The sequence below is a fragment of the Narcine bancroftii genome, chromosome 2 (genome assembly GCF_036971445.1).
Source record: "Narcine bancroftii isolate sNarBan1 chromosome 2, sNarBan1.hap1, whole genome shotgun sequence".
Taxonomy (NCBI): domain Eukaryota; kingdom Metazoa; phylum Chordata; class Chondrichthyes; order Torpediniformes; family Narcinidae; genus Narcine; species Narcine bancroftii.
The window spans coordinates 71834652-71847230 of record NC_091470.1 but is presented as its reverse complement, the minus strand read 5'-3'; positions in this window follow the sequence as shown (position 1 = coordinate 71847230).

Below are 12579 nucleotides of genomic sequence, written 5' to 3'. Positions count from 1 at the left end.
TCTTCTCCCAACCAATAATCTCTCCTCATTTTCCCCATTCTGCTGTTCAGCACTCTCTCTACAATCTACACCCTTTGATGTACCAAGAATCTACAGTAAATGATGACCAGTATCTATGATGACCTGTTCTACAGCAGAATTTGTTGAAGGTTGGGCTTTCTTGTCAGGTGAAATATGGAAGCTCAGGATCTTGTACCAAACCGTGGTGACCCTAATGAAGAATTTCCACTCCTAATTCCCAAAAAGGAGGTGACATCTAAACTAGAGACAATGAGACAGCACATGCTGGAAACAGCAATTTGCCAGAGGATCTCAGCAGGTCAATGAGCATCAGTGCAAGTAAAAGAATGGTTTACATTGCGGGCTGGAACCAAGACATCTAAAACTCCCTCTGTCCCAAAGAAATGTTGCTGTGGTTAACTGAAAATTTTTGATCAGAGACCATTGGATTTTTATTATTTAAAAGCTAAAGAATTACAAAATTAAATAAATAGAATAAATTAAACTAATGACCCACAAGCTAATTGAATATCAAAACAGGCTTAAGATGGTAGATGACCCATTACGGACCCTGTATTTCTGTGGGTGATTTTCCACAGATGCTGGGTCACTCAGAGCTGAAGCTCATTTGCTTCCCTTCAGTCAGGAACAGAGATGCTGCATGGTACAGTTTGTTCTCTGGAAGGTTACAACTGGAGATGTGCCACAAATACTGTTGGACTTCACTATTCTGGCCATTACAGCTGTTCAAGTTCCCTACAAATGAAAATGACCACACTCTGAATCTACACTCCCTGCTTTTTTTTCTTACATGATGAACTCTTGTGGAGATGGCATCAGTATTTAAATCACTCTTCTTTTATATGCTCATGATCTTATGGGATGTTATGCTCTTGTTAAACCTGGATTCTGAGAAGAAAGCTATGTGAAATTTGTTCCTTCGCTGCCTCCAATTCTTTTGCCGTTTGAAGAACTGCTAGTGATCATTTCTGCCCATGAGATATCTCTGCTCACGTGAAACAGAAAAATGTAAGGGTCCACTGCAAGTATTCTACAGTGTCAAGTTTGGTCTGGATAGTATAAGATTCTGCCTGACCACGGGGAATGGTGAAGAATCCAATTTAAAAGCTAATGACTTTCAGCTAAGTCCTGAAAACTTACTTTGTAAATATAATTTTGTGGGGGCCCAGATGTTTGGCAGAAATCATGCCATTGTAAAGGCTGAGAAATGATTCTCTGTGTATAGGACATTTAACTTGCTCTGATTTAAAGGTTCTATTTGATTGGATGGACTAATAACACTTTTAACCAACTTCTGAAGAAATAGAATGCCAAAAGAGAAAAATTATTGCTGGAGATCTACCAACAAATCATTTCTAAGTTTGGATGAGTTAAATATCAATTTCAACTGAACCTTAAATGCATCTTAAAATTGTAAATCTGTTCATTATTGTCTGGATGTAGAAAATATAATACTTGGGATTAATTATATGTTGCTTGGCTTATGGATTATCTAGAACTTCTGATATTAAATTTGCACAGAATTAAAGTTAGTTCTTCAATACGTAGATTTGCTATGAGTGACCATGTTTTCCAGCTAAATGAAAGAATAATTCCTGTATATCCTTTCATCAGATGTTGGCATAAGGAGTTAATGTGCTTTACTAAGGTTTTTAATAATAGGAACACTGACTCAGATGCAAATTTTGCTGAACTTCCACTCTCTGACCTGGTGTTCCATATATCTTCGTCAACAGCTGAGTTTTATTTGTCTTATCTCTTGGAGTGAGGAGTGGATATTATGCAGCATTGACCACCATGAGAGAATTCGCTGATATGCACCTAATGGTGAAGAATTTTCATTAAACAAACAGTGTACACGGATACATGCATTCTCAAATGTGCACATACATTTTGATGACGTAGAGTATTTATCATAATCAAGAAGAATTGGACCTAGATATAAATATACATGAAGACATTCAGTGATATACTGAATGTACAGAAACATAAGAAATAAGTGCAAGTGCAGCTCATTTGACCTCCCATCCCATGCCAGTTTTGCAATTCAATTCCACTTTCTTGCTCAGTGACAAAAATCCTTATCTACTTTTAAAGTTTGAAAATCCATCTATCTCCTCTTTGAAAGTAAATATTGACAACCTCCACAACAAAATTCCCCCAGATTAAATATTCTCTCAACATCTAGCCTTTCAAGTACCCCCTCCCCCATGATCTTTCATCGTAAATTCATAAGATAACCTCCTAGCTGGACCTAACACTCGTTTCATTGCCTTTAAGGCAAGACTATACTTAAATCAGGAAAGAAAGTTATGTATAGTACACCCTGTGCAGTCTCACTAAAGTCCCACACAACCCAACAAATTTCCTTCATTTGTACTCTGTCTCCTTTGCATTAAAGTTAATTTTTTTTGGTGTTCTAATTATATGCTGTCATAAACTGTCAAAAAAAAGTTACTTTGTGGTGTTGATGTTTCTTGCAAATAATGTAAATTCTACATCATATCTTTGAATGCAGCAATTTACTTTTCTTTTGTAAAAGACGCAGCTTAACAGGTTACAGAAGGTGGCACAGTGGCATAAAGGTTATCACAACACTGTTACCGTGGCATTGATCCCCAACATCTCCTAGGTTTTGATGTATGTGTGGGCTGGCCCGCATCTCCCCCCACCCCCGAACCTGTGACTCTTTCCTCCCAGATATCTCAATAAAGGCTGTTATGCCCAAACCCCTCCTTCAGTATCTCCCTTGGAACTGGGTCAGCAACATGCAAGCTGTGCTGACCCTTTAAGTTGATTAAAGCCTATTAATCACAATTCTTTATCTGATTGTGGTTGATTGGTGGTACAGAGAGCAAAGATAAAGATGCATAACTATAAAGGGCTCGCCTGAAACATTGGTTGTGTATTTTTATCTTTGCCCTATAAAAGAAAAAGGGAAACTTAACTACCCAGAAATGTCAGCAAATAGGTAAACAGATCAGCACTAGGAAATCTTCAAAGAAAGGATGATAAAGAGAAAAAGAGGCACTATTGTGTAGCAGGGAGTGGTTCAGTCACACAGTTCTAGTAATTGACTTCAATCCTGACCACCACTGATGTCTGAGTTTGTATTTTATCCCTGTGTCTTCCTGAGCTTTTTCTGGTTAATGTAAATTACCCCTCATAAAGAGGGTGATAGAAACATTTATGATGGAATTCACAGGCACGTGAGAGAGAATAGGTTACAGCAAATAAGTTTGATATCAATCCGTGAAGTGACAACATGGACTCAATAGGCTGAAAGAAAGAAATATGAAAAAATGGGGGTCAAAGAATATTCATTATGAATGAGGAAGCAACAAACTAAAGAAATTGAAAGTTAAACAAATTAGAGATGATATTAAACTTGAGCCTAAAACAAAACTATGACTGTCAATATTCAATATTCAATGAATTAAAATGAACGAAGAAAACATAGGAGGAAATAAATAGTTATATAGTGAAAGCAGTGCACTCAAACATGAAGGTCACATATATTTATGGTGCATGCAGTTATTTCAGAGTTGATTGCATTAATATTTGTGCAGTGAGATGTTGGGGATTATAGAGAGGGATGTTGATGAATTGTTGAAGTTTGGTTCAAGAATTGGTTCTATAAACAGATTAGTAGATCCAACAAACTGTCAGCAGCTTTTGCAAAGCATAGGTCCTATCGACTGAAGGAAATTTTAAAAGTAATATAATTCAGTCTTCAAATTCTCCTTAAATATGGAAAAAATTCCAAATCATGTGACAAAAAAAGACTATTAATATGTTTATTAAACCCTACCAAAATGTTTTTTTTTAAACCTCTGTCTAACCACATGTTATGATATGGAATGAACTAAATGAACATTTATCAATCTGTGTAAACAACATGAGGGAAACTAGGAATTCTCATTACACTCCCCAAAACTTGCCATGTTTCACATTGTGGTATCCATTCTGCCCAGTTAAAGCAAATTATTTGTGATTTCACACGCCAGATCACAAGAGTTTTCAGGAAAACTGCCACATCGACTGAAGCCATTCAGTCCACGACATTCCCTGCTGTTAAAGCTCCACTTGAATGATAACTCATGATGGGTAAACGCATCTATTTCTGTAAGATCCTAAGAGCATGGGAAACAGGATAGATCACATGGTTTTATTGCATATTAAGTTGTTAGTTTACAGTTCAGTGGGAAAATTGTAAACATGTTCTTAGGCACATCTGGGTACTAAAAACAATTACAGACTGACATTCAACTTTAGGGAGCTCACAAATGCACAAAACAAATGAAGGAGAAGCATTCCTTCCTAAACTTCAGGCAGTTGGAACCTACTATGTTTTAACACTTTTAAAATTCTGAAATAAATTTGGGTCAAGTCATGAAAGGAAATCAGTTTTAAAGATTACTAGTAAGTAAACTTATGAAGCAAGGTTGACAGAGCTAGGCCTTTTCTCTTTGGAGCAACAAAGGATGAGAGGTGATGTAATAGAAGTATATACGAGGGGCTTAGATGGCACCTTTTTTTTTCCTAAGGACTTTGTGGAATTCATTGCCACAGAGGGCAGTGGAGGCAGGTTCATTAAATATATTTTAGATATATTTCTTCAGTATAAGAGTATTAAAGGTTACGGAGAGAAGGCGGGGACGGGGTACTGAACTTTAAGATCAGCCATGATCTCGTTGAATGGCGGAGCAGGCTCGAAGGGTCGAATGACCTACTCCTGCTCCTATCTTCTATGTTTCTATGTTTCTATGTTTCCAGTTTAAGGTGAGTGGAGGAAAGTTTAAGAGAGATGTCAGTGTTTTTTTTTACACATAGAGAATGGTGGGTGCCTAGAATGCATTGCTGGGGATGGTAGTGAAGGCTGATACAATAGGGACATTCAAAAAAACACAGCCAGATGGATGGAAGAAAAGTAGAGGGTTACAGTTGTGAGGTAGGGAAGGATTAGATTGTTGTGAAGTAGGTTTGCATTGGTCAGCACAAAATCGTTATCGGAGAGCCTGTACTGTCCGATGTTCTATATGCTGTCTTGTATGTGCTTGTCCATTCTGAATCTAACTTCTCTCATTTTGATGCTGCATTTATATTAAAAAAAACATTTCAAGTTCTATTCCAAGAATGACCACTTATCATAGTACAGAACTCACAAATCAACTGCCTGCCATTATAAATAAGATCCAGTGTAAACTGAAGAACAAACCAAAGATGTTCCCAGTTATGTTTCAGCCACTTGCTGAATAAATTTGTCCAGACATTCATTTAATATGCAAGGAATGATTAGGCTGGTGTGGAAACCAGGGAAAACTCAAGTTCAATAAGAATGGAGGCATTACACTTCATATTTATTTGAGGCATATTTGGTTAAGTGCAAATAACTTGATTGGCTATGTTGGCTCAATAATTATTAATGTATTTAAGGTATTCAAACTGTGTCAATGCAGTTTTTTCTTTCCATCAAATTCAGTGCCCTCACCATACATTTCAGAAGAGTTGCTAGGGCAAGGGAGGTGTGCTTCAACTGCATTTAATGGTACTTGGATAATTCCACTGCAATAAAGTCTCCATGTTTGCAACAACTTTGTCATTTCCTGAGGCAAGTGCTTGCCTGCATGGAGGTTTTTGTGAAGCTTTACCAAGGGACACAAACTGGATGGGAGGTGCCATGAATATTTTTTAATACATCTTCAGAAAAAGGAGATGGCCACATTCCACAGTCCTGTATTGGGTTCAGCAGGCCTGGAGGTGCGCTATGTAGAGCAGAGATCAAATGAGGGGCAGAGGTTGCAGTTTGCATGGCCCAGCCAACAGAGAAAGGCTTCACTTCCCTTGGATGTCAGAGGTTTAGAGCTTCTGTGGCTGTGTTGTCACATTGGATTGGGGTTGGTAAGTGCAGTTTTCCTCCTGAGTCAGTGGTTGTAAAAGTCACCACTACCTTCAGTGCTTTTGCCTCCAGTCCTTTCCAGGGCAGCTCTGGAACATTATGTGGAGAAAGGATAGATAAGGCATGGATTGTCTGCAGAGGTCATTTCTCCTTGCAATACCAATAGTAAAAATAAATGGCCATTAGCAGTTGCCTTTCAAGTTGGAATCAAGAGGTACAGGGTATCATTTGGGCATACACCTAGAAATTCAAAGACTATAAAGACAGAACAAGAGGCTATTCCAGGAGGAGGGATGTTATTCTACTGATGCTCCGGTGATTTTCAGTCTCAATCAGGCTTCCATGCATGTCCTCAGTGGTCTCCATGAGATGTCATTATGTGGCAGCCTAATACTCCAGGCCTTTGAATATTGGGGAAAAATCTAATGGACTAGTTCATGGGATGATAGAAATTGAGGGAAATACCTCCCTCCAAGAGAATAACCCCACCATCAAGGGATGACTAGGTCTCCACTCATGACTGTCCAGTGAGTCATAGAATAAACATGTTGGAATAAGGCTCTGGTGCATCTAATACAGCAGGGGATCCAGATTTCAGTTAAAGCTTCACTCACTCATATCCAGTAAAATACACAGTCCCCAACTTCCCCATAAAAGCCTGTTGATGTCATGTCATTCCTTTTAAGACATTGGAGCTGTCCTGAGCTTTCCCTAAGATTGACAACAGGTAAGCACTTGGCATGGATCTCTATTTTTACTTTTTTTTCCAACCAACTTATCTTTAACAGTATCAAGACTATGGGTCAAGTGCCAGCCAATGGAATTTGGATAGATGGATTACTGTGGTCAGTATGGACATAGTTGGGCAAAGCACCTCTTTCTCTGCTGTGTGATTCTATGATTTAAAGTTCATTTATTATCATCTAACTGTACATGTACAACCCAACAAAACAGTTTTGACTGGATGATGGTACATAAACACAATTAACAGTTCATAATAACTACATAAATATTTTGAGATTTATTCAGTTACAGAATATTTACTGATCCTTAATCTCACAGCTTGTGGGAAGAAGCTATTTTCTAGCCTGGCAGTTCTGATCTTTCTTGATGGTAGTGGGTTAAGGATGCTATATCCTGAATGGAAAAGGTCTTCTATAATTTCTCATGTGTCCCCTGTAAACTTTACCTCCCAACACTCCACCTTCTCCTGAGGACCCACTCACACCAACTCGAAACACAATGTTACACCGTAAGGGTCAAGAGACCAGATGAAGAGATGTGGTTATGGGACGCGCTAACCCTCTGACAAATTAGTACGTGGAACTACAATGATGTACCCATTACAGCAACTTGTTTGAGAGAAGGGAAGGACTGGCAACTCAACATTCCAGGATACAGATGTTTCAGGCACAATAGAATAAGATGTGAAAGCAATTGGGAGTAGTTGGGTTGAACTATTGACCAGGGAGATGGTCAGTGCTGAACTTGGAGAGGACATCCTAGTGGGCTCATCCAGTGAGGCAATGTGGATAGAGCTCAGGATTAAGAATGATGCAATTATTGTGATAGGATATACAATCTGTCTCCCAATTGCTAGGGGCAGATAGAAGAACTAATTCATAGAAAGATGTAAAACAACCAGTTTGTTATGGCACATGACTTTAATTTCCCTAATATTGACTGGGACTCCTTTAATACCAGAGGTTTAGGTGGGGCAGTATTTGTTTGATGCCTTGGGGAGGAGATGGAGTTCTTAACACAGCATGTAGATAGCCCAAACAGGGACAAGGGCCAAATTCAGATTTCAGATTTATTGTCAGAGTAAATACATGACATCATATGTAAACCTGAGATTCTTTTTCTTATGGGTGAGGTAGAATTACCACATATTGGTAGTGTAAAAAAAAAATGTACATAGCATTCACAGGCAAACAAATAAAAAAACTGTAAACAGACAATGAATGTAAACAAACTGACTGGACAATACAGAGAAAATTTAAAAAATCAATAAAGTGCACAAGTGAGAGTCCTTAAATAAGTTCCTGATTGAGTTGTTGTTCAGGAGTCTGATATTGGAGGGGTAGTTGGAGGGAACTTGGTGGCATGTGTCTTGTGGCACCTATACCTCTTTCATGATGGCAGTAGCAAGAACAGTGTGTGTGCTGGGTGGTATGGATCCTTGATGATTGCTGCTGCTCTTTGATAGATTGTATGCTGTATAATGGACCTGGCATTGGGAAATGAATCTGGCCAGGTGTCAGACTATCAATGGCAGAGCATTTTGAAAGCACTGATCATAACTCTGTAAATGTTTATATTGTTTGGGACAAGGGAAAGAATGGACATTGTGGAAAGTGCTGAATTGGAAAGAGAAGAAGCAGCTTTTATTAGGCAAGTCCATGTTCGACATATGGGCATCATTAAAAGGTCAGCTTGTCAGAAATGATGATCAACATGTTCTGAGGGAAAAAACAAAGATGGCAATTTTCAGATTATTACAGATGTTACAAATTTAGTCAAAAAGAAAAAAGAAGCATCTGTAATGTTTAGGAAGCTGAAATTGAACAGGTTGTTTGAGAAATATGAAGGAAGCTGGAATAAATTTAAACTTGACAGACGATGCAGCAGATACATGGGTTAGACTGGAGGTCGAAGTGGGAACAATATGGGCACCATCCATCTCCCAGACCAGGGTCACCTCAGTCCTATCATTATACTGGTGAACTTCAATCACCATTTGCAAGGTCGTGTGTTAGAAATTATTTTTGATTAACTTTTTGTGGTTGAGACCCAAAAGAGTTTCACTTAGACACCTAAATTGAAAATTGAGAATTGAAAGTCTTGCACATCCAAGGGGGTCAATTTGCCTTCTGTGGCTGTTCCCCTGAAGACTCTTAACTATTTATCCCTATTTAGTCCCACTGCTAAAGTTCAATCTTTCCGATATTGGATTGAAGGAAAATTTGCATCCAATTCTGGCTGTTAGACAAGTGGGAGAACTTTAACCTTGAAAGAATTAATAACCTAGACATGTTAACTTTGCACCGGTCAAGCTAAGTTTATTGTTATCTGATTGCACAAGAACAACCTGACGAAATAGCATTCTTCGGTCCTCAGTGCAAAACACACAAGCAGACATAACATGCATATAAACAAATAATACATATAACCATATAACAGGTTACAGTGCGGAAACAGGCCATTTCGGCCCAATGAGTCCGTGCAGGTTCACTTGAACAACTCCACTAACTCCCCCCTCCCGTAACCCTTAAACTCCCTCACCCATGTACCTTCTCTTAAATGACAGAAAGGACCCTGCCGCAACTATCTCCTCTGGAAGATCATTCCGTTCTGCCACTACTCTGAATGAAGAAGCATCCTCTAATATTTTCTCCTAAAGTTTTGTCCCCTTACCCTCAACTTATGCCCTCTTGTTCCAACCTCCCCTGCCCTCAGGGGAAAGAATCTACTCACGGCTAGTCTATCTATTCCCTTCATAATTTTAAATACAAATATTCATATATACAAATACATCTGTTAACTTGATGACATTGTTGGAGCTGGAACTGGCAATGTAGTCGTGGGTCAATCATGTGAACAGGAGTGGGCTGAGCACACAGCCCTGAGGTGCGCCAGTGCTCAGAGTGGCGGTACTCAGTGTTCTGCTACTGACACGGACAGAGGAGTTGAGAAGAGATTTAATTGAAATGCACAAATGTATGAGGAACATAGATTAAATGGGACAAGTCTATTTCCCTTAATTGATGAAGTCATAAACTTAAATGACTCAGTGCAGGATTAGGGGTAAAGTGAAGTATAAAATATTTTCCCAGCACAGAGCCTGAATAGATTATGGAGACAGAATATTCATCACAATTCAAAGTATTGAGTTGTATATTTGAAGAACTGTGAGCTGCAGACATTCTGAAAGGTATAATTTGGAAATTCTTTGACCAACAGAGACATGATAGACTGAATGATCATCTCCTGTGTCCATATTTTGTTTGATTTCTATGTTCTCTCTGCCACATGCAGACATAACCCACACTTGGAAAATCCCTTGCTTATCGCATCAGACTTGATGACAAATCTACCTTTACAAAATTATAGTTGGTTGGTATATAACTGAATGCTCCTGGAATTCTTGCACTTTGTCCTGTGATATTTTGATGCTGTTGGGTACGTACAGAGTTTATAGATTAGTTGGTGCAGTTAGGCAGAATGGACTTGTAGGTTGGAAGGACCTGTTACCATGGTATATGTTTAAATTTAAAATGGGAATGTTTATAGTCAAAAGACTAAATAATTTTATTTTAGCTTTGACCAAACCAATGTGCTGCTAGAACCAGTAATTTGCTTCTTTATATATTGCTAAAGATATGTTAAAGTGAGCAATCTTAAAACAGCTGTTAAAAATCTCAAAGCTCTGTGTTTATTTGGGCTCTTTTATTGAACAGTATGTTGTCTTATCCTGTATAATTAAATTGCAGAGGTATTTACAAAGAAGAACAATCTAAAGTTCTAAGTTCAAAGTTCTGAAATTATGCTTCAAATAATAATAAATGGAAAAGTATTTCCATGTGAAGGATATATATTTTCCTCTGAATTAATGCCTAACTCTAAATGGCATAAAGAGTCCCTAAATGAATTAGCACTTATGTCTCTCGAGTTTAACCCATTGCATATGGTTTTTTTGTTTAAAAATGCTTTTGGACACCCTCTGGGCCAAATGCTCTGGGACTGAGTTGTATTTTGGGGGAAAAAAAACTGAATGCTTGTTCTGGAGCTAATGAGGTGTCTTTGATATATCGATCCTTTTTTGAATTTAACAGATGGGTCAAGACGTCATTGAGAATGTCAGCAGAAAACCCTGTCCACTCCCACATGCTACCATCAGCAATCTAATCTGAAAATACAAACCCAGCCAATGCTGTCCCCCTTCCCATTCCATTTGTTTGGTTGTCAGTAGTTGGAAATACTAAGCATCCAATTCTGATTCCAATTTTCTTTTCCAGTTATCGCCTCAATTCCTTTCTTTCTGCTAACTGTTTGAAATTGTGACAAGCTGCTCCAAACGTCATACTTGAAGCTGAAATAAGTTCCAGGAAACATACATCCATTCCATTACAACGGCTGATACCACCCCTATTACATTGCACCTGCCTCAGCTCCACAAATTCACATCCATGCATTTACTACTTCCAGCTTTGCCTATTCCCATAATTTTCCTAGTCAGTCCCCCATAATCTGTCTGCATAAGCATGAAGTCATCCTCACCCTTGTTCTAATTCATACCATTCTTGGAGCTGCATAAATTCCAGGTGAAGCAACATTCACCTTTGTTTTCATTATATTTGTAGTCTCTGAGTTCTGTAATTCTGTAATCAGACTTTGAGCAATGATGTGTCATTGATATCTTTATGGGTTTTTTTTAAATTTAACAGGTGGGGCAAAATGCCATTGCTCAAATTTTCCTGACTGTCCTCAAATTTAATTATTCCATCTTGACAACCATGCCTTTAGCTGTTAAGTCCCTCGGGTTTAGAATTCCCTCACAGAACCTTTCTGCTATATTCAGGTTATCTCAAGTTTAACCCTTGGATCCAGAATATGTTCAATTACCTCTTGATGTGGCTTGGTGTCAGCTATTGTTTGATAATTATGCTATGAAGCTCTCTGGGTCCATTTGTGGTGATTAAAAATTATTTCAGACTTCAGGATGAATCTATAGAATTCCATCAATGTTAAAGGTTATCTTAGGTAGGAAAATTGTGATTCTATTCTTTTTATTATGCACAATTCATTTCTTGCAAGTTTTGTGCATTCTTAGAAATATGTTTGAAATTGATGAAAAGCTCATCTTTACAACTTTTGTAATGTGTTCAAGTGAATTAGTAATGATTTTTTGAATGCATTACTGTATTATAATTTAATCTGAAGCTAATATCTGGGAAATACTGTCACTAATAGATTTGGTTTCAGAGCTGCATCACAGTGTGGGGTGGTTGCTGTAGAATATTGGGTTGCAGGGCAATCCACAGGTCCATAAGAGCAGCAGAGAAGATCATTAGGGTCTTCCTCCCTCCATCGATGTGATGTACCATGATTTTTGTTTGAAGAGGGCTAGCAAGACCATTGAAGACCTATACCACCCTACACTCATCATCTTCCAGCTACTTCTGTTGGGGCAGAGATACAGGATTATAAGAGCCAGATACACCAGGCTGAGAAACAGCTTCTCCCAACAGGCAGTGAGACTGCTAATTGACTGATGAACTGCTCATACAAACCCTCTGAGACCCTACTATTTATTTAATAATTTATTTAGTAATTTGTATAGATATATATCAATAGCTCAATAGCGAGGTATATATCAAGGTTTTTTTATAGAGATAGATGTATATCTATGTGTGTGTGTGTGTGTATATGCATATATACACACATAAATTGATTCATGTGTATATATAAAGATATATATATATATGTGCGTGAGTGTATATCTATCTATATCTATGCATGTATACACACATAAATTGATTCATGTGTATATATATAAAGATATATATATAAGTGCATGAGTGTATATCTATCTATATCTATGCATGTACACACACACACACACACACACACACACACACACACACACACACACACAC